At 40.8% G+C, this 21,363-nt stretch overlaps 1 protein-coding gene across 1 annotated transcript in view; it reads left to right on the top strand.

Annotated features, from left to right (window-relative positions):
• The window catches only part of ADAMTS12 (ADAM metallopeptidase with thrombospondin type 1 motif 12), a 2,672,119-nt gene that overhangs the window by 435,101 nt on the left and 2,215,655 nt on the right, over positions 1–21,363 (top strand). The gene's annotated exons all lie outside the window — the stretch shown is intronic.

The raw sequence follows: 21,363 nt of genomic DNA, 5'->3' as shown, positions 1-21,363 counted from the left end.
AGCACTCACAAGTTAACTTCTTAAGTAACAAAGTTGAAACCTAAAACAACTTTACAAAAGCTTGAAAGAACCAATGAGGTGCTTACTCCAAGCCATAGTCTATGCAATCACAGTCAGCCAATGAGCACAGACAATTCACTCTCACTGAAATGCTATACTGGCTTTGGCTACGCTATGATGGTCTGGAACATGTGCTCAGACACACAGCCTCTACTTACAAACAACTAGGGCCAAAACACAAGCCTGAATATGGACTGTGCTACACTACAAATACTACGTAGGTAGAAAAAAAACTGCATAAATGTTTAAATAGATAAAGGAGCAAATAGTGTCTAGAGAATGCTTTTAACTGCAAACAAGTTATGTGATACACTCCTTGCAGGAATTCAGAACAAACAAATCCAACCAGATGCTTAATAATTGTAGAATATTTCTAGTGAATACCTCACACATAGTGAAACTAGCAAGCAAAGTATATGCAGACAATAAAAGTGCTATAAATAACTCAGAAATAAGTAAAAACATGATACTTAATGTTATATATCACCAATTAGTTGGCTCAGAGCTCTTCTTCTGACTTCCTCCGATTAGCTCAGAGTGAAATGGCAGAAACACTCACAAGTTATCTTCTTAAGTAGCAAAGTTGAAACCTGAAACAACTTTAAAAAAAAAGCTTGAAAGAACCAATGAGTTGCTTACTCCAAGCCTTGGTCCAGGCAACCCCAGTCAGCCAATGATTACAAACAATTCACTCTCACTGAAATGCTATACTGGCTTTGGCTAAGCTATGATTGCCTGGAACATGTTCTCAGACACACAGCCTCTACTAACAAACAACTAGGCGCAAAACACAAGCCTCAATATGGACAATGCTACACTACCAACACTACTTAGGTAGAAAAAAACTGCAGAAATGTTTAAACAAATAAAGGATCAAGGAGACTCTAGAGAATGTTTTAAACTGCAAATAAGTTATGCGATACACTTCTTAGCAGGAAATCTGAACAAACAAACCCAACCAGATGCTTAACAAGTGTAGTACATTTCTAGTTAATACCTCACACACAGTGAATCTAGCTAGCAAAATATATACAGACAATAAAAGTACTATAAATAACTAAGAAATACACAAAAAAAAACAGGATACTTAATGTTATATATCACAGATTAGTTGGCTCAGAGCCCTTCCTCCGACTTCCACCGATTAGCTTCCCACAGGAAATATCATCAGATATAAGTTCCCCTACTATCACTATGGAACAGGTCCTTAATGCTCCCTCTAAGACCAAGAACACTGCATCAATTGGCCCAGACAATATCCCAGGATGCTTTCTATATAGCATGAAACATGACCTATCAGGGCCTCTGGAATTACTATTTAACTGTAGCCTCCAAACAGGCTTTCCACCTCAGGAATGAAGAAAAGCAACAGTCATCCCTCTGCACAAAGGTAGGCCATCTACAGACCCTGGAAATGACAGATACATAAGTCTCACTAGTCTTTCATGTTAAGCCATGGAAAGATTTATCATGGAGATGATCAAGAGAGCTATAGTAAACCTCCAGACACTGGACCCAACCCAGTTTGGTTTCGTCAAGTGCGATCATGCCTACTCAACATGGTGGACTTCTTTGAGAAGGTCACCAAAGCAATGGATGAGGGCAAAGTCATTCATACTGCCTACCTTGACCTGGCCAAGGAGTTGACACAATACCCCACACGAGCATTGTTGACAGACTCAAGAAGTTAGGTACAAACCCATATGTCACCCAGTGGATAGCCAATTGGCTTACAGACATGATGCAGGAAGTTAGATTTGGGGAGTCCATCTCTACAAAGAGGCCAGTCACAAGTGGAATCCCTCAGGGATCAATCCTTTGACCACTCCTTTTTGGAATTTACTTCTCAGAAGTCAATGCCAATGTCAGTGGTCTGTTGCTGACTAAATTTGCAGATGATTGCAAATTAGGAGCTGTCATTGAATGTCACACTCACACAAATGTTCTCTAGGTAGGGTTGACACAGACAAACAGCTAATAGCAGAGCCATGGCCCAAAACTAAATGCCAAGAAATGCATAAAAGTATTCTTTGGGAAATCATCCATCCCTGGTAACAATCATATTGACAACACACCCCTTAGAGTTGACCCAGTAGTCAGGGACTTAGGGACACACATTGATAGCAATCTAGCCTTTGATCATCATGTGTCTACAGTAGTGAGTAAATCATTCCATGTTGCACAACTTATAAACAAAGGTATGGAATCTAAGTTCAAGGAGGTCATTGTTCCACTGTATTTGGCATTTATTAGACCTATCATTGAGTACAATGCCCCCTTTGGTATTTACCTAACCAGGCATATCCAGCAACTGGAATGTCCACAGAGGTTCCTCACTAAACGAATGCAGGGTGTAAGTAATATTCCCTCTGTAGACTGCCTCAAGGCCCTCTCCCTGTATTCTGTCTCTTACAGGCTATTGAGGGGAGATATATGCCTAGCTTACAGGGTGTTATCAGACCCCACTCTGATGAACCTTCTGCATATCCACAAAACAATCAGTAGTAGAAATACCCATTCTAAAGACTTAAACCATGCCTGTGATATAAATAGGACCTGCTGAGGAGATAGGTATGTATCCCAGAGTCTACCCCATCTATGGAACAGGTTCCCCAACCATGCAAAGCAGAGTTCCTCCCTAACCCAATTCAAGTGCAATTTGGACAATTGGATGGGAAAACAGAAATTCATCCCTGGTTTGGCGCCTATTTCTCTAATGCAAACAGGTAACGTGTAAATGGTTCACCTTCCAGGCCCATGCTTACACTTATCAAGGGTATCAGAACTTGTCAGAGATTTGGGATGCATGGCTAGGCTTAAGAAGGCCCCTGTGGTCGTTAACCTAGTAAACACCTATGAACCTATGAACCTATTAATGCTAAATTAATTTGCACTTCTGGTCAATAAGAAAATTTATTCCCAGAACAGCTTTGACTTCTGAAGTGGCAAGATATAGTATGTTGTGTATGTTTTTTTTTTTTTGGACTGAACAGTCATTTTGTTGGACAAATCATTCTAGAGGATCCAGCCAGTAACCAACATACCTGAAAAGGGTGCAGTTTAGTTAATGTCAAATTTTAATGTGACATCCACATTAAGCAAGCATTGCTTATATGCTATGAAGCACTGGCTGGTTGCATCTTGCAGTGAAGTTCACACATGTGATCACAGGGAATACAAGGCTGCTGAGTCACATGACCATTTACATCTTGCCAGTATCTACTTTCAGACCAATCCCTTCTCTCACAGAGGACCAAACTTGTCAAGCCAGGAATGAATTTATAAATAATCATCTAATCTTAATATGCAGTGGTCTCTATTCCAGAGGAGGGAAGGCACTGTCACTGTGTAACAAAAAAGCTATCTTCACCTAGGTTTATTTATCTACTGGTGAAGATTTAAATACCTGGATCTGGTGTTTGTGAGACACTTTGTTTTATGCAGGTATAGAAGGTGCAAAACTTTTTGGTCTGTAATAGCCTGGAAGTGAAGGCACAGATTTCCTCAAAGAAGTCGATAAGATACAGGAAATAGAGTCAGTGTTTGAAGTCTTTCAGGTACTCTGCTCAGTACTTTTAACCCATTGATCTTCTTAGGTAGGAACCTCTATGGTCTTAACAGTTGTTTGATATGCCTAGTGAGGTACTTGTAGGCCATCAAAATATATAAAAAAGAGGCCGCAAACTTAGCCTTGGAGTGATGAAAACAAAAAACATTAATGTAGTAAGTGCTTTAGCATCTGAAACAATGCTTCATCAGACTTTAAATAAAATAGCAGTATAGTAAATCACATTTATATACCCTCCTAAAGCATTCAATTAGTGTAAATTAAACAATCAATTAAACCATTAACACCAAATATCAGGGCTTCCTAACTAAGAGGTTACTGCATACAATGTGCTCATATGCTTAGCTTAATAGCAGAGTTTATGAACGTGCTTAAACACATATAAAAAAACTATTGTTATACATCTCTAATAGTAAAAACATCTATTACATAACACGCAGGACTAATATTAACCTCAAAATATATTCCTAAGAATAAATAAACTAATATCAGAGGACAAATTACACACAATACTTTAAAACTTACATAAAAACAGATCCTAAAATAAGATGTCTCCTATGAAAATGTGAACCTATGTAACCTATAACTAAAACATATGTGATATATAATAAAAATATGTGTATATGAATATCAATAAAAACATACAAAAATAAATCCATGTTAAACTACATAGCAACCTATTATAGCTTAATGCTCTTTTCAATGCTTTAGAGGTCTGGCTAATAAAAAGGGCTTCAGTATTACCTTATCATTCAACCCAAACCCTTTGTCAGCTTGCATACTGATGACCCAGTTAGTTTCCGTCATCTCAGTTAAAATTTTCAAATTACCTAGTGTATCATTACGACAAACTAATTCTAGAACCAGGAACTGAAAACTATGTGTTGATCCATGGGTGAGTACATGATGTGCCAAGAGAAGAACTGAACCCTCACATTAAGTCACTGTTCAAACTTAGCCTTACTACAGGATATGTACCCAAAGAATGGCATACAGCTACAGTGGTCCCACTACACAAAGGTGGCACCACAACGGACCCAGGGAACTATCACCCCATAAGCCTGACTAGTTTGGTCTGTAAAGCTATGAAGTGTATTATCATGGAACTCATAAACAAAGACATTGGGAGCCTCCAGACACTGGACCCTGCCCAATTCGGCTTTGTTAAGGGCAGATCTTGCCTCTTAAACCTAGTTGATTTCTTTGAAACAGTTAACAAAGCCATAGACGAGGGCAAGGTAGTCCACACAGCCTACCTGGACCTCACAAAAGCCTTCGACACAATACCCCACTCAGGCATCATAAATAAGCTTACCAGCTTAAATATCAACCATTATATCACAAGATGGGTTGCAAACTGGCTCAGGGATAGAACCCACATGGTCAGAATCACAGGTGCCATGTCTGAATCCAAACCAGTTACAAGTGGCATCCCACAAAGCTCAGTTCTGGGACCTCTGTTATTTGGTATATACTTCTCTGAGGTTCAGGCTAACACGGGGGGACTATGGCTAACAAAGTTCGCAGATGACTGCAAACTGGGAGCCATAATCGACTCTCCAGCTGACACAAGTATCCTCCAAAAAGGTCTCATGGAGACGGATGCTTGGTGCCAGAACCACGGCCTCAAGCTAAATGCTAAAAAGTGCATAGTCATCCCCTTTGGGAAAAACAAAGTGCCCACAAATTACCACATAGGTGGTAATCCATTAAGTACGGAAGAAGTAATTAGAGATTTGGGGACCACCGTAGATAGTAATCTCTCCTTTGATAATCACATTGCCAAAGTGGTTAGAAAGGCCTTCTATATAGCCAACCTTATCACGAAAGGGTTCACATCTAGATCAAGAGAGGTCATTGTGACCCTCTACTCGTCACTCATCAGGCCCATAATTGAATACAATGCCCCTTTTGGGATGTACCTTACCCGACACCTGCAGCAACTGGAGAGACCCCAAAAGTACCTCACCAAGAGGATCATTGGCTACAAACAGATGTCCTATGCAGCTCAAGTAAAGAAACTCCAACTTCTACTCAGTTGCTTACCACCTACTCAAAGGCGATCTATGCCTGACGTACAAAGCCATGTCTAACCCAGATTTAATGGACATGCTCCACCTCAAAAAATCCAAATCCCTTAGAGCTACACGCTCCAGGGACTTAAACCTCAGCACAAAAAAAAAAAAAACAGTACATGCTGGAGGGACAGATTCATTTCCCAGAGGCTCCCCTCACTCTGGAATAGAATACCAATTCATGTTAGACATAGCCCCTCGCTGACCCTCTTCAAGTGAAATCTGGACACGTGGATGGGAAATCGCAAATTCACCCCTGGGATCTCTTCTGTGTCCCTGCTCGACAGGGGCACCGTAAACTAATCTTAAAGGGCTACCTTCTGTGACCTACTATACAGAGGCACAGTAGGCTAATCTAATAGGGAGACGAAAGCCAAATACACTCGGACCAGGCTTATAAATGCCCTAGGGCAGATAGCCTAGTATCTACCTATGAAGCTATGAACCTATAAGGCATTCCCCTCATCTTCATAAACTCTGCTATTAAGCTAAGCATATGAGCACATTGTATGCAGTAACTTTTTAGTCAGGAAGCCCTGATATTGTTAATGGTTTAATTGATTGTTTAACTGACACTAATTGAATGCTTTAGGAGGGTATATAAATGTGATTCACTATACTGCTATTTTATTTAAAGTCTGATGAAGCATCATTTCAGACAGGAAAGCACTTACTACATTAACGTTTTTTGTTTCCGCCTCTCCAAGGCTGTTTGCTGCCTCTTTTTTTATATTTTGAGAGTTCCATGCTTTTATTAAGAGGAGCTTTATTCACCACTTCCTTGTTAATTGTTTGGATTTAGTTCATGGTCTTTGAAGTGGTGGAGCATGGTTGAAGGAGTAGCAGTGGAGCTTGACTACAACCCAACCCAGCTGGTAAGACGCATGTCCTACAGAAGCTGCTCGGTGAGGAGGATAATCCACTCATGAATTATACTGACAGTGATAAGACAAGCAATGAGACATATGATTCTGAGAAAATTCTGTTATTGAAGCATGAAATAGAATATAAAACTATGCAACTGAAACGCATCCAGTGGCAACGCATGCATGTGGAAGCGTTTCTTAACTTTAAAATTATACTGAGAGGCTTATGCATCCTGAAGATGCCCACTTATGGCATTATGTATCTGGATCTATTATGTAAGTGGCAAAAACTTAATTTAGAAACTGGCTTTGGGTACATGTGACTTTTAATTGAGCAGTTTTTTTTTATTTTAGAAAGTGAGCTAAAGACTGGGATTACAGAGTTGCAAGAAAAAATAAACACTATTGTGTCACTCAACAGGCTTAATGCCTTTATTGATGAACTGACAACTAGTATTTCTACATTTGAGCAGATGCTGCATTTGAAAAAAAGAAAATACTTCATAGAGACTTTACCAATTTTAAGAAAGGGCAGGTTTTTACCTGGCCCAGGAATTCCAATGTTAATAATAAGATGGCTATATAGACAACATCTAGCCAATTGGAAGAGCTCTCTATAAACAGAATAAGTCAAACAACAATGCACACTAGATCCAGCCAATCAAAAACAAACTTGACAAATGGAGGTGTGACTACTGAGTCTGTAGAACATCCCACCACCTGCACAATTGTTTCGCAAGGTCCTGACATTAGGAGGAAGGTGAAAGAAAATATCCAGCCCACTGAATAATCAGATTTTACAGTTTTTCCTCTGCAATAGGTCAGCAACCCCTGAAACAATGCACACAAAGCAGGGGAAGGAAAAGGAAAATAAATTCGGAGGAGTCATACAACACGAGACGGCAGACCAAGAAAGTGTGGAAGAGACTACCTCTGGACTAATCATTAATATTTTGGAACTCTCCTTAGCATGGAGAACATCGATATCTGTGCAGTAACAGAAACCTGGTTCAAGGCTCCCGAGAGCACCCCAGCACTACCAGGTTATATCTCATACCATGCTTTTCGGCCCCCAAACTTGGACCAAACCACAAAAGGAGGGGGAGTATCAATATTCGTCAAAGATACCCACACCTCCAGGTTGGTGGCACAGCACAAAGCATCAGAGAATATCCATGTGCAACTAACAGTGGGTAAAACTGCCTTCCAGTTTATAGCCTTCTACAGACCACCCTCCCAAACCCAGGAACCCCACTCAGCCTTCCTGAGAACACTGGAAAATATGAAGGTCTCGCCAAACACCATTATATTGGGAGACTTCAACTACCCAAACACAGACTGGGAGCATTACTCTAGCTCCAACACCCTAGCCCAAAGGTTCCTAGAATTTATAAACTCAAATGCTATGGAACAACTTGTTACCACTCCCACAAGAGGGGAAAACATACTGGACCTGATCATCACCAACATGGGGACTCTATGCTCCAGACCAGAAGTGTATCCCTCATTGGTAAGATCAGACCATAAACTAATCTCACTGGATATTCACATCCCGAACCTACCCCCTACCCTGAAAATCACAGTGAAAAACTTTTCTGATGCAAATTTTACACTCCTCAAAACCGAGGTGGAATCCTTCAAAGTCCCCGGGCCTGTGGAAAATACGGCCCAGACTGCAGAATCCTTTATAAACGCATTCTATGGACACCTTCAGGAATGCATGGATCATGCAATCCCAAATAAAACCAAGTCCCAATCCCCCAAAGGCAGATGTCCTATTTGATGGACTCCAGCCATAAACAAACTATACAATAGAAGGAGGAAGCTGCTACATGATAGAGCAAAATCCCAAAAAGGGAAGGCATCTCTGATCAGTATTAGCAAAAAACTATGGGCACTCATATAATCGTCTTAGGCCAGCTTTGAGAGAAAAATTGCACAGGACACTAAGGATAACCACAAAGCTTTCTTTAGTTATGTTAGGAACCTGGGTGGGAATTCCCAGATATGCTCAGAATTAGTCCAAAATGACAAAAAATACACCGAACCCACAGACATTGCCAACATCCTAGCTGACAGGTTCAGCACAAACTTCTCCCCCCCCCCACCAAAAGGGCAAATATCTATCCCAGCAGAGTGCTGCCCCCCTGACATCTCAGATGCTCAGGTAAGAGCTGGCCTCTCCAAAGCAAAAACACAGCATCAATGGGACCAGACGGTGTCCCGGGCTGCATCTTACATGAACTCCAAGAAGAGCTAAACCCAAACATAAAACTACTGTTCAATCTCAGCCTTACTACAGGATATGTACCCAAAGAGTGGCGTACAGCAACAGTGGTCCCTCTCCACAAAGGTGGTGCCTCAACGGATCCTGGAAACTATCGCCCCATAAACCTGACTAGCTTGGTCTACAAAGCTATGGAAAGGATCGTCATGGACCTCATAAATAAAGATATTGGGGACCTACAGACACTGGATCCTACCCAGTTTGGCTTTGTTAAGGGCAGATCCTGCCTCTTAAACCTGGTTGATTTCTTTGAAACAGTCATTAAGGCCATTGACGAGGGGAAGGTGGTCCACACAGCCTACTTGGACCTCGCAAAAGCCTTCGATACAATACCCCACTCGGGCATTATAGATAAGCTCACCAGCTTAAATATAAACCCCTATGTCACTAGATGGGTTGCAAACTGGCTCAAGGACAGAACCCACATGGCTAGAATTGCTGGTGCCATGTCGGACTCCAAACCAGTTACAAGTGGCATCCCACAAGACTCAGTCCTGGGACCTCTCTTGTTCGGTATATATTTCTTGGAGGTACAGGCCAACATGGAAGGACTGTGGCTGACCAAGTTTGCAGATGACTGCAAACTGGGCACCATAATCGACACTCCAGCCGACACAAGCATCCTCCAAAAGGGTCTCATAGATACAGACAACTGGTGCCAGAGCCATGGCCTCAAGCTAAACGCCAAAAAGTGTATAGTCATCCCCTTTGGCAAAAACAAAGTGCCCACAAATTACCACATAGGTGGTAATCCATTAAGTACAGAATAAATAATTAGGGACCTGGGGACCCAAGTTGATAGCAATCTCCCATTTGACAACAACATGGCCAAAGTGGTTAGAAAAACATTTTATATAGCCCACCTAATCATGAAGGGATTCACATCTAGATCAGGGGAGGTCATCGTGCCTCTTTACTCATCCCTCATCAGGCCCATAATTGAGTATAATGCCCCTTTTTGGATGTACCTTACCTGACACCTGCAGCAACTGGAAAGACCCTAAAAGTACCTCACCAAGAGGATCAAAGGGTTCAAACAGATGCCATATGCTGCCCGGTTAAAGAAACTCCAGCTCTACTCAGTCGCATACCGCCTGCTCAGAGGCGATCTGTGCCTGATGTATAAAGCCATGTCCAACCCGGAATTAATGGACATGCTGCACCTCAGAAAATCCAAATCCCATAGAGCTACGCGCTCAAGAGACTTGAACCTCAGCACTGAAATAAATAGGACATGCTGGAGGGACATATTCATAACCCAGAGGCTCCCTTCACTCTGGAATAAACTCCCAGTCCAGGTTAGGCAGAGTCCCTCATCGACTCTCTTCAAGAGGAATCTTGATGAGCGGATGGGAGATCGTAGGTTTACCCCGGGTATCACTTCTGTGTCACTGTTAGACAGAGGCACAGTATACTAACCTCGAAAAAGGGCATAGCAAAATTATTTTAAAATGGGTGGCGAAAGCCAAACACACTTTGGCTAGGCTTATAAATGCCCTAGGGCAGATAGCCTAGTATGAACCTATGAACCTATGTGTTTATTGCATGGAATGGCTGAGGGGGACCTTATACAGTTTTTAGAAAATATTAATTCCACAACATATTTCCTTTAAGTTTACAGGTAAATGGTCATATGAAGCCATTGATTTCTTAGATGTGTGTATCATATATATATATATATATATATATATATATATATATACATATATATATATATATATATGTATATATATATATATATATATATATATATATATATATATATATAAGGTCAGGTGCATACTAAAATGTACAGAAAGAGTTGTAGAAGGAGCAACCTCTTACATAGACAGAGAAGGCATCCCAATCCCATATATAAAAATATTGTGCAGAGTCAAGGAGTTTCTAGACTGACCACCTCTGATTATGATTGTGAAATAGTTTTGACTAGTTTACAGAAATACTTCATGGACAGGGGTTATAGAGCTCATGAATATTGACATCTCAATGAATCTAACTTAGTGGCTAGGACTAATAAGGGGAGACCATACTTTAGAAATGAGAAGGAAGATATTACAAACCCCCAGACAGTGATACCCAATATGACTCAGAGCAGTAGGATGATAATCCCATATACTACTAACAATAAAACAGATCAAAATATAATGTGTAAGAACTGGTAAATTTTAACTGCTGATGAGAAACTATGGGATGTTGTGGGTGTTCAATCTAGTTTCTCTTAATAAGATAGTAAATCCCTTAAGAGACTGTTGTGCTACAGGGATAGTAGTGGACAACCCAAACAAATATCGCAATGGCAAGGTACATTCAATTGTATGAATTGTAACCATTGTCTGTACATGTTCAATGATAACAAATTTACACATCCAACCATGAATGTAACCTATGAGTTTAAACATTATGCCAACTGTAAAACAAGGGATATAGTGTATTTAGCTTCATGTACAAAATGTCCGGCCTTAAATAGGAAGACTAGTCGCACTTTGAGGGAGACAGTAAGAGAAGACATTTACACAGTAAACAAAGAAGAGCACATCAGCTGCTCATCCATAGATCAACATGTATTTTTCAGTTACTGGTTCTAGAATTAGTTCATCGTAATGATAAAGTAGGTAATTTGAAAACTTCAACTGAGATGAGGGAAACTAAATGGATCATCAGGATGCAAGCTGACAAAGGGTTTGGGTTGAATGATAAGGTAATACCGAAGCCTTTTTTATTAGCCAGACCTTTAATGCATTGAAAAGAGCATTAAGCTATAACAGGTTGCTATGTAGTTTAACATGGATTTATTTTTATATGTTTTTTATTGATATTCATATACACATATTTTTATTATATATCACATAAGTTTGTTAGTTATAGCTTTCATTGGTTCACATTTTCATAGGAGACATCTTATTTTAGGATGTGTTTTTATGTAAGTTTTTAAGTATTTAATGCAATTTGTCCTCTGATATTAGTTGATTTATTCTTAGGAATATATTTTGAGGTTAATATTAGTCCTGCTTGTTATGTAATAGATGTTTTTACTATTAGAGATGTACGACAATAGTTTTTTTATATGTGTTTAAGCACGTTCATAAACTCTGCTATTAAGCTAAGCATATGAGCACATTGTGTGCAGTAACATTTTAGTTACACAGCCCTGATATTGTTAATGGTTTAATTGATTATTGAATTGACACTAATTGAATGCTTTAGGAAGGAATATAAATGTGATTCGGTATATTGCTATTTTATTTAAAGTCTGATAAAACATCGTTTCAGACGTGAAAGCACTTACTACATTAACATTTTTTGTTTTCATCTCTCCAAGGCTGTGTTTGCTGCCTCCTTTTTATATATTTTGAAAGTTCCATGTTTTTATTACAAGGAGCTTTATTCACCACTTCCTTGTTAATTCTTTGGATACTTGTAAACCATGTTAAAACATTCACCTTGGGTTTTATTGTAGAAGCTTTTAATAAGCTCTCCATGCTTCATGATTGTTTGTAGAGGTCTAAGGAAATGAAAAATAGTCATATGCTCTGACTGAAGTGCCACAACCCTTATTCCAGGCAAGTCCAAGGACAGTGTTAATAACTTCCTTTGGATAGGAAGTTAAGGTTCGACAGAGAAGTTTTATTTTCTGTTTCTATGCTGAGATGTTTGCTTAGACTAAAGGATATACATAAATATACAAATATGGATTTTGATGGCAGACTAGGACCATGTGGCCCATGTAGTCTGCCATTTATTTTTATGATAAGCTAGACATTCAGTTTGGATAACAGAGTTCTCCACCAGTCATAGTTGTGGTAAAGATGACATACCTACTCCGTGCATCTTATACTCAGTCATTGTTTTTGATTGCAGTGCACCTTCAGGAAAGCTGCTGCATTCATTCACCATGTTTCTCTCTTCCCTCCACCCCTAAGCAGCTGCTGATATTGCAACCTTACAATGTAGCCCATTACTCTGATTTTGGTGCATAGGCTTTACATGGACTCCTAGACTCCCTTGAGATACTTACATGTCTGTGCTCAGTAACTATGTGTTCAGCTATGAAGACATGGTTTAAAGCTGCAGACAATACCCTGGCAGTGCAAGGCTTCAGTGCCTTCCACACATTTAGACCAGTCACTACACAGACAGGGACAAAAGACAGAGTGTCTTGATCTACATCAATAACAAGCATACCACTAGGTTATCTTAAACAGAATGAAACATTGGAGTTCCTCCAAGTCCAGATTACTCTAGACAAAGTTCCATACCATATCCTAGCAAGCTGTAGGTCACTCTCTGTGTCACATGAAACCCATAGCGTTTACTTACATCTATTGGAGACACTCATCATTCAACCAAATACCATACTCCTGGGGACTTATAAACTGGAAATCCTACTTGACCTGAACTTTCCGGACACAGTGTTTCCTAGGCTTTGTAAACACAAGCACCCTGGACCAGTTAGTACATACACCTGCTAGAACTACTGGACCTAGTACTCACAAATATGGGAGAACACAGCACCCCTCCCCCCAGTGTTGTGTCCTGTCTGGTAAAGTCAGACTGTAAAGCAGTCTCCTTCAAAATAAGAATCAGTTCTGTAAACCCAGCAAAACCTGTAACAGTTATAAACTACTCCAAGGCAAACTACATTTTATTAAGTGATAACACAGCAGCCTGCATGAAATTATTCACAAAAGCTCTGTACAACCATGTCAATTGACTGCATAGATGTTGTGCCTACCAGAAGTAATCCCAAAGCTAACTCAAAAAACAAACCATCGTGGTGGATTCTAAAATTAAACAGGTTGTACAGCCAAAGAAAAAAGTCATAATTAAAATTAGGTGCAACAGCAAAAAAGATAAAAATTCTCTCATCAAACTGAAAAAACAGCTAAGAGGACTAGTTAAGTCCAATAAAGCAGATTGTGGGGTAAAATACCATTCAAAGACAACCATAAGGCCTTCTTTAGCTTTGGCCAAAACCTCAAATGTAGTACAAAACAGTTTGCCAAACTATTGGCAAATGGAGTCACATTTGCAGAACTGAAAGATATGGCAAATCTTTTCGCTAACAAATTCAGCATAAACTTTAATACCCATCTCATCCCAGCTACCCCCCAAACATAAACCCTCCAACTATCAGTAGGAAGTAGGTCTTAGATGTGGTGTCTAAATAAGGACAAGAATACAGCTTTGATGGGCATCAATAATTTCCTAGGATACCTCCTAATTAGCCATAAATATGACCAGTTGGCCACTGGTGACACTGTTCGGCCATAGCCTATGCAAAGGCTTTGTGCCACATTAATGGAAGACTGCAGTGGTGGTCTCTCCACACAACGGTGGACCATCAGTGGATTCTGAGAACAACAGACCCTTTAATCTGATTAGTGTCATATGCAAAGCCATGGAAAAAATTATCGTGGAAATGATTAACAATAGGAAACCTTCAGACACAGGACACAACCCAGTTTGGTTTCATCAAAGGCAAGTTATGGCTACTGAACCTGGGTGACTTCTTTGAGAAGTTCACCAAGACAATGGATGAGGGTTAAACAGTGCATACTGCCTACCTTGACCTAGCTAAGGCATTTATTATAATGCCCCACTGTAGTATTGTAAATGAGCTTACAGAATTAGACAAACCCCTATGTAATTCACTGGATAGTCAGCTGGCTCAAAGACGGGACCCAGGAAATTAGGATTGGAGAGACCATATCCACAGAGAGGCTGGTCAGCAGTGGATTCCCCCCAGGGCTCTGTGCTGGGTACACCCCTCTTTTGCATCTACTTTTCAGAAATCAAATCATGGCCAATGTCAATGGTACTCTGGTTTACAGATGACTGCAAGCTGGAAGCATTCATATAACCACCCCCCCCAAGATAATAATGTTACAGGAACGTCTAACACAGACAAATGACTGGTGCCAAAGCCACAGTTTAAAAGTCAATGCTAAGAAATGCATAATAGTACATTTCGGGAAGGTGGCCACCCAGGGAAACGGTCTCATTGATAAAACACCTCTGAACGTAGATACAGTAGTCAGGGATTTGGGGACTCATGTAAATAATAGCCTGGCATTCGACCATTATATGTTTAAGGTTGTAACGGAAGCATTCTGTGTCACTTAACTTATAAGTAAAGGCATGATATTTAGGTCCAGGGAACTCATTGTGCCACTGTACTCAGCCATCATCAGACCCATCAGTGAGTATATTGTCCCTTTTGGTATGTACTTGACCAGACACATGCAACAACTAGAATGTCCACAGACGTTCCTCTCAAAAAGAATACATGGTGTAAACTCAATATCCTGTACAGATCACCTGAAAGCCCCATGCCCATACTGTGTTTCCTGCAGACTGCGTGAAGCAATTTATATCTGACATACAAAGCATTCTTGGATCCCACTCTGATGGACATTTATCATGCCACAAAACAAAAAGCACCAAAACTACTAAATCTAAGGATTCATATTTTACCTGTGACTTAAATAGGACATGTCGGAGGGCCAGATACATAGCTCAGAGAATCCCCATTCTCTGAAATGGGCTTCCCATTCATGTGGAGCAGTGTCCTTCCCTAACCCTAATCAAGTGCAACCTGGACCAGTGGATGTGAAATTAGAAATTTACTCCTTGTCTGATGTCTATATCTCTGATGGACAGAGCAGCCATTAAATCATACCCTAACTAACATACACCCCCTTAAAATAACCTCAACCTGTAAGGCACCATAACATGTGGCATATATTAAAAGTGAATTCTATATTTGTAGCTGTAATACCAGGAGCTGTAGTGAACATGTGCCAGCTCCTTTTTGTATGCTTCAAAATAAAAGTAATTTTACTGTAAGTCTGAGAAATGTGTTTTTTATGTATTATACAATGACAGGTCATTTACATTCAAAAATGTGCACACTGATTGGTCAGCTAAACCAGCATGCCCATTGTAAATCGAGCATACACCTATAGAAAAAAGTCTGGTCTTTCATATATTACTATATTCTATGGGGCTTTCCGGTGAGTTGCAGACAATCAAGTCTAGGTAAAAACAAGATCAGACATAGATGCATTACTCAGATGTGAGAAGTGTGGAAAACAGATGTCTTTTTTCCCCTGAAGAATGAAAAACACTTCAGTTTTGTTAAGAAGTATGGAGCTTCAGAAAAAAAAATAGACAGATAGACCCCACTCATCAGTTCCATCCAGGAAACTTAGAAAAATATTTTGATTTTTAGGACAACAGAGAATTAATTTTCTTTAGTGCAGACACACATTTATACAACTCCTTCATGCATTCAGCAGGTCGTTAGTCAGGATGAGTCATGACACTGAACATTAGCACCACACACGGTGTATTCAATTGGTCTGAGTCTGTCATCTTTCATTTTATCACTGCAGAGTCAAGTTCACAATTTCTGTCTAAGGCAAGTTTAGGTAGTTCCAGCCCACTCAGTGCAATTTGTTTCATATGCCAATGTTTCTGCTGTGCTTCCTTGCCAACGCACTGATGTACTGCATAACCGTGGGAATGTAGGTCCCATATGCATGCACAGTACATCAAGAAAGTCACACAACACAGAAACAAAGTGGAATAACAACCATGGTGCCATTATACAAAGACATTATTAAAGAAAAGTAAGTATTTTTTTTCTTAAATAATGTCATTGTATAATAGCAATATCCCATGGTTGTGTGTGGGTAATGCTAGATTTACTCACACCCAGCCATGGGTTATTGCTATAACAAACAGGTTGTAGGAGCATACAGTGGTGGAACACATGGTCATATCATTTTTAAGGTCTTTGATGCACAACAAAATGTTCCACACATTTTGTTAGAATGTCTAATACTTATCAGTGCTTTGACCTGAGGTCATTCACTGAAACTTTTTATTGAAACTGAACTTACTGAAACTGCATGTAGAATGTGAAATATAACATGAAGATATAGGCCTGTTTTAATATCAGGAAAAACAGAGAATGTCCCAAATAATGAATTACCTGGATTCAAAACAATAGTAATCCAAGTAATACAATGAAAGAGGAAACAGACATAGGTTCATAGGTTCATACTAGGCTATCTGCCCAAGGGCATTTATAAGCCTAGCCCATAGTTATTTGGCTTTCGCCACCCCTTTAGTTTGAATAAAACTATGCCTATTATTTTGCTGTGCCTCTGACAAGCAGTGACACTGAAGTAATCCTGGGGTATATCTGCGATCCCCCATCCATTGGTCAAGATTCCTCTTGAACAAGGCCAGCGAGGTGCTCTGCCTCACATGTACCGGGATTTTGTTCCACAGCATAGGGAGTCTCTGGGTGATGAATCTGTCCCTCCAGCATGTTCTATTAATAACCGTGTCAAGGTTTAAGTCTCCCGCCCTTGTGGATCTGAGGGATCTAGATTTTTTGAGGTGAAGCATATTCATCAAATCAGGGTTTGACATGGCCTTATATGTCAGGCACAGGTCACCTCTGAGCAAGCGGTATGAGACTGAATAGAGCTGGAGTTCTTTCAGTCGGGCAGCATAAGACATATTTTTGATACCCTTTATCCTTTTGGTGAGGAACTTTTGGGGCCTTTCCAGCTGCTGCAGGTGTCGGGTCAGATACATTCCGAATGGGGCATTGTACTCAATCATAGGTCTAATGAGTGATGAGTACGGGGGGACGATGACCTCCCTTGATCTAGATGTGAATCCCTTCATGATCAGGTGGGCAATGTAGAAGGTTTTCCTAACTACTTTAGCAACATGAGTGTCAAGCGAAGGCTACTGTCAACCTGGGTCCCCAGATCCCTGATGACTTCTTCTGTGCTCAGTGGATTGCCACTTATATGGTAGCTAGGGGTAACCTTGTTTTTCCCGAAGGGTATGACTATGCATTTCTTGGCATTTAACTTTAGGCCATGGCTCTGGCACCAGTTATCCGTTTCTGTGAGGCCCTTCTGAAGGATATCTGTGTCAGATGTGTTTTCGACTATGGCCCAGTTTGCAGTCATCTGCAAACTTTGTCAGCCATAACCCTCCTGTGTTTGCTTGTACTTCAGAAAAGTAGATGCCGAACAAGAGTGGACCCAGGACTGAGCCCTGTGGGACACCACTTGTGACAGGCTTTGAGTCTGACATGGCTCCAGCAACTCTGACCCTGTGGGTTCTGTCACTTAGCCAGTTTGCAACCCATCTTGTGATGTATGGGTTTACATTCAAGCTGATGAGTTTTTCGATGATACCTGAGTGGGGTATTGTGTCGAAGGCCTTTGCCAGGTCAAGGTAGGCTGTATGGACTGCCTTTCCTCATCAATGGCCTTGGTGACTGTCTCGAAAAAGTCAACCAAGTTTAAAAGGCATGATCTGCCTTTGACAAAGCCAAACTGGGTTGGATCCAAAGTCTGTAAGTTCCCTATGTCTTTATTTATGAGTTCCATTATGATCCTCTCCATGGCTTTGCAGATAAGGCTTGTCAAGCTAATGGGATGGTAATTTCCAGGGTCGGTGGAGGCACCGCCCTTGTGAAGTGGGACCACAGTCGCCGTCGCCACTCCTTGGGTACGTATCCTGAGGTGAGGCTAAGATTAAACAGCTGTCCTAACTGCGGGTTTAATTCCTCATTGAGTTCATGGAGCACACAGCCAGGGACACCATCCGGTCCCATGGATGCTGTGTTTTTGCTTTGGAGAGAGCAGTTCTCACCTGGGCGTTGGAGATGTTTGGGGGCTACAATCCTCTGGTATAGATATCGCTCCTTTTGGGGAGGGGGAGAAGTTTGCACTGAACCTGTCAGCCAGTATGTTGGCAATGTGTGTAGGTTCAGTAATCTTCACATCATTTTGAACTAATTCTGAGCATATCTGGGAGTTTCCTCATAGGTTTCTAACATAGCTAAAGAAGGCCTTATGATTGTCTTTTGAGTCCTTGGCGATTTTTCTCTCAAAATTTGCCTTGGATGATTTTATGAGAGCTCTTAGTTTTTTACTTATAATGATCAAAGGTGTCTTACCTTTCAAGAATTTTGCTCTATCTTGTAGTAGCTTCCTCCTTTTGTTGTAGAGCTTGTTTATGGCTGGGGTCCATCAGACTGGATGCTTGCCTTTGGTACAAAGAGTCTTAGTTTTGTTGGGGATTGCCTGATCCATGCAGTCCTGTAGGTGCTGGTAGAAGGCATTTGTAAGTGATTCAGCGGTTTGAGTAATGTTTACCACTGGCTCAGGGGCCTTAAAGGAGACCACACTAGTTTTAGAAGTGTGAAGTCGGCTTTTGAGAAGTTTTCACTGTGGTCTTTTTATTTCAGGTGGGGCGGGATGAGGACCTCCAGCGAGATTAGTTTATGATCTGATCTCACCAGTGAGGGGTATACTTCGGTGTTGAACATTGTGATCCCATGTTCGTGATGATGAGATCAAGTATGTTTTCTCCTCTTGTGGGGATGGTGACTAGTTGTTCCATGGCATTTGAGTTTATGAACTCCAGGAACCTTTGGGCTAGAGTGTTTGGGCTTGAGTAGTGTTCCCAGTCTATATTAGGGTAGTTGAAGTCACCTAGTATGATGGTGTTTGGAGATACATTTTTCCCTCCATTGTTTTCAGGAAGGCCATGTGAGGTTCCTGAGTTTGAGAGGGTGGCCTGTAACATGCTACAAATTGCAGAGCAGTCTTGCCTATGGTTAATTGCACCTGGATGGTCTCCGATGCATCGTGCATTGCCACCAACCTTGAGGTGTGGGTGTCCTTTATGAATATGGACACCCCCCTCCTTTCTTGGTGTTGTCCGGATTTTGGGGCCGGAACGCATGATATGAGGTGAAACCTGCTAGTGCTGGGGTGCTCTCATGAGCCTTGAACCAGGTTTCTGTCACAGCACAGACATCGATGTTCTCCATACTGAGAAGGGCCTCGAGTGCGTGCATCTTGAGATTGAGACTTCTGGCATTGAGCAGCATTACCCTTAGTTTTTTTACTTTGTTGTGTTCTAGGGTGGTAGGTTTAGAATTTGAGCCTTGCCTAAAAAAGGCACTATGGGGTGGCAAGAGCCTTTGCCAATATCCGGAAGCCTAGGGTGACAGGTGCAAGCCGTCCCTTGCGAGCAGCGTGGCTTGTCCAGCATGTCATCCCAGGCAGACAGACATTGGATCCCCTTTGAATGACACCAGAATTTAAGCCACTTATTAAAGCTGATCATCTTATCACTGTATTGTGGCATCATTCTAGGTGAAGGTAGGATACTGCTCAAGGTCAGGGTCATACCTGCCTGGGCTACATAATCAGAGAGCTCCTCAATGTCTCTTTTCATGTAGTCCAAGGAGGTACATCTCAGGTCGTTGACACCAGCGTGGACAATGACTGAGTCGTACTTGTACCTGCTGTTGAGAGACCTGAGTGCTTGTGTTATGTGGCGGATTCTAGCGCCCGACAGGCAGCTTACTGTGACCTTCTCCTTACTCAGTCTGGTGAGCTGGACGTCAGTGTGTCTGACTATGAAGTCACCTATGACAAGTATGTTTGTTGTTGTATTTGGCCTTAAGGGCAGTGACTGCTTTGCACACTGATTTTGTTGTTTATGTGTTGTTTGTGTGGTGTATTGAGTTTGCAGTTGCTTGGGTGTCTGCTTTGGAGGCCTCTGCTGTTTAGGTAAATTTTTACTCAGAGCCTCCGAGTATGTCTTAGTGTGTTTATGTGTTTGATTCAGTGGTGTGGTTGAGTTATGTGAGACTGGTATTGTGGTGTGTGTAGTTACCTTCTCCTCCTGCCTGGTCTTGCCAGTCCTGAGTTGAGAGAGCTCAGCCTCCAGTCTGGCTAAATAGCTGCATCTCTCACAAGTGTTAGTGTTACGTGGGAGGAGGAGAGGGTTGTCCGTGTACATGAGGCAATTGTAACATTGTCTCAGAATTCCCAGATTCACCAAATGGGCAGGAGAGGACGCCAGCATCTGACCCTTCGACATGCTAGAAAGAATTATGAGTTGGTATGAGACAGAAAAGTAGTGGGCTTAGCTGGCTCGGAAGATAAAATTTTAATTAAAAATAAGAACAAGTGAGCGCTTTCTCTCATCTTAGCATAGACACTTCTTCAGACTTAGTAAACAAACCAAAAAAAAATTTAAGTAACTTTATTCAGTGAAGTAAGCATTTACGTAATCAATTAATTAATACAAATCAGCCATTCAGAACATGCAGAATTGCAAGCACAGTAAAACATCTTAAATGAAGCAATACTCTAAGAGACATTCTGTGAAATACAACTGCAATAGTATAAATTACATAAAACTTCACAATATCATTAAAGAATATATATATATACATATAATTAAAACTAAAAACTAAAATCGGAATTGTAATAATTAACCCACAATGCTGTAACAATGCCACTAGATGGCAGCAAAACTTATGTACACTCCCATTTATACAAATTGTGCAGTTCATTCATGAATTTCTTAGCAAGGCAATATAAAAAAGCTAATAAGTCAGCAAATATGTACCAACTGACACTAAAAACTAATAACTAATAATAATGAATC

The sequence above is a fragment of the Protopterus annectens genome, chromosome 1.part1, assembly GCF_019279795.1.
Source record: "Protopterus annectens isolate FY-2018-M chromosome 1.part1, PAN1.0, whole genome shotgun sequence".
Taxonomy (NCBI): Eukaryota; Metazoa; Chordata; order Ceratodontiformes; family Protopteridae; genus Protopterus; species Protopterus annectens.
This window is presented reverse-complemented; position numbering and strand designations above follow the sequence as displayed.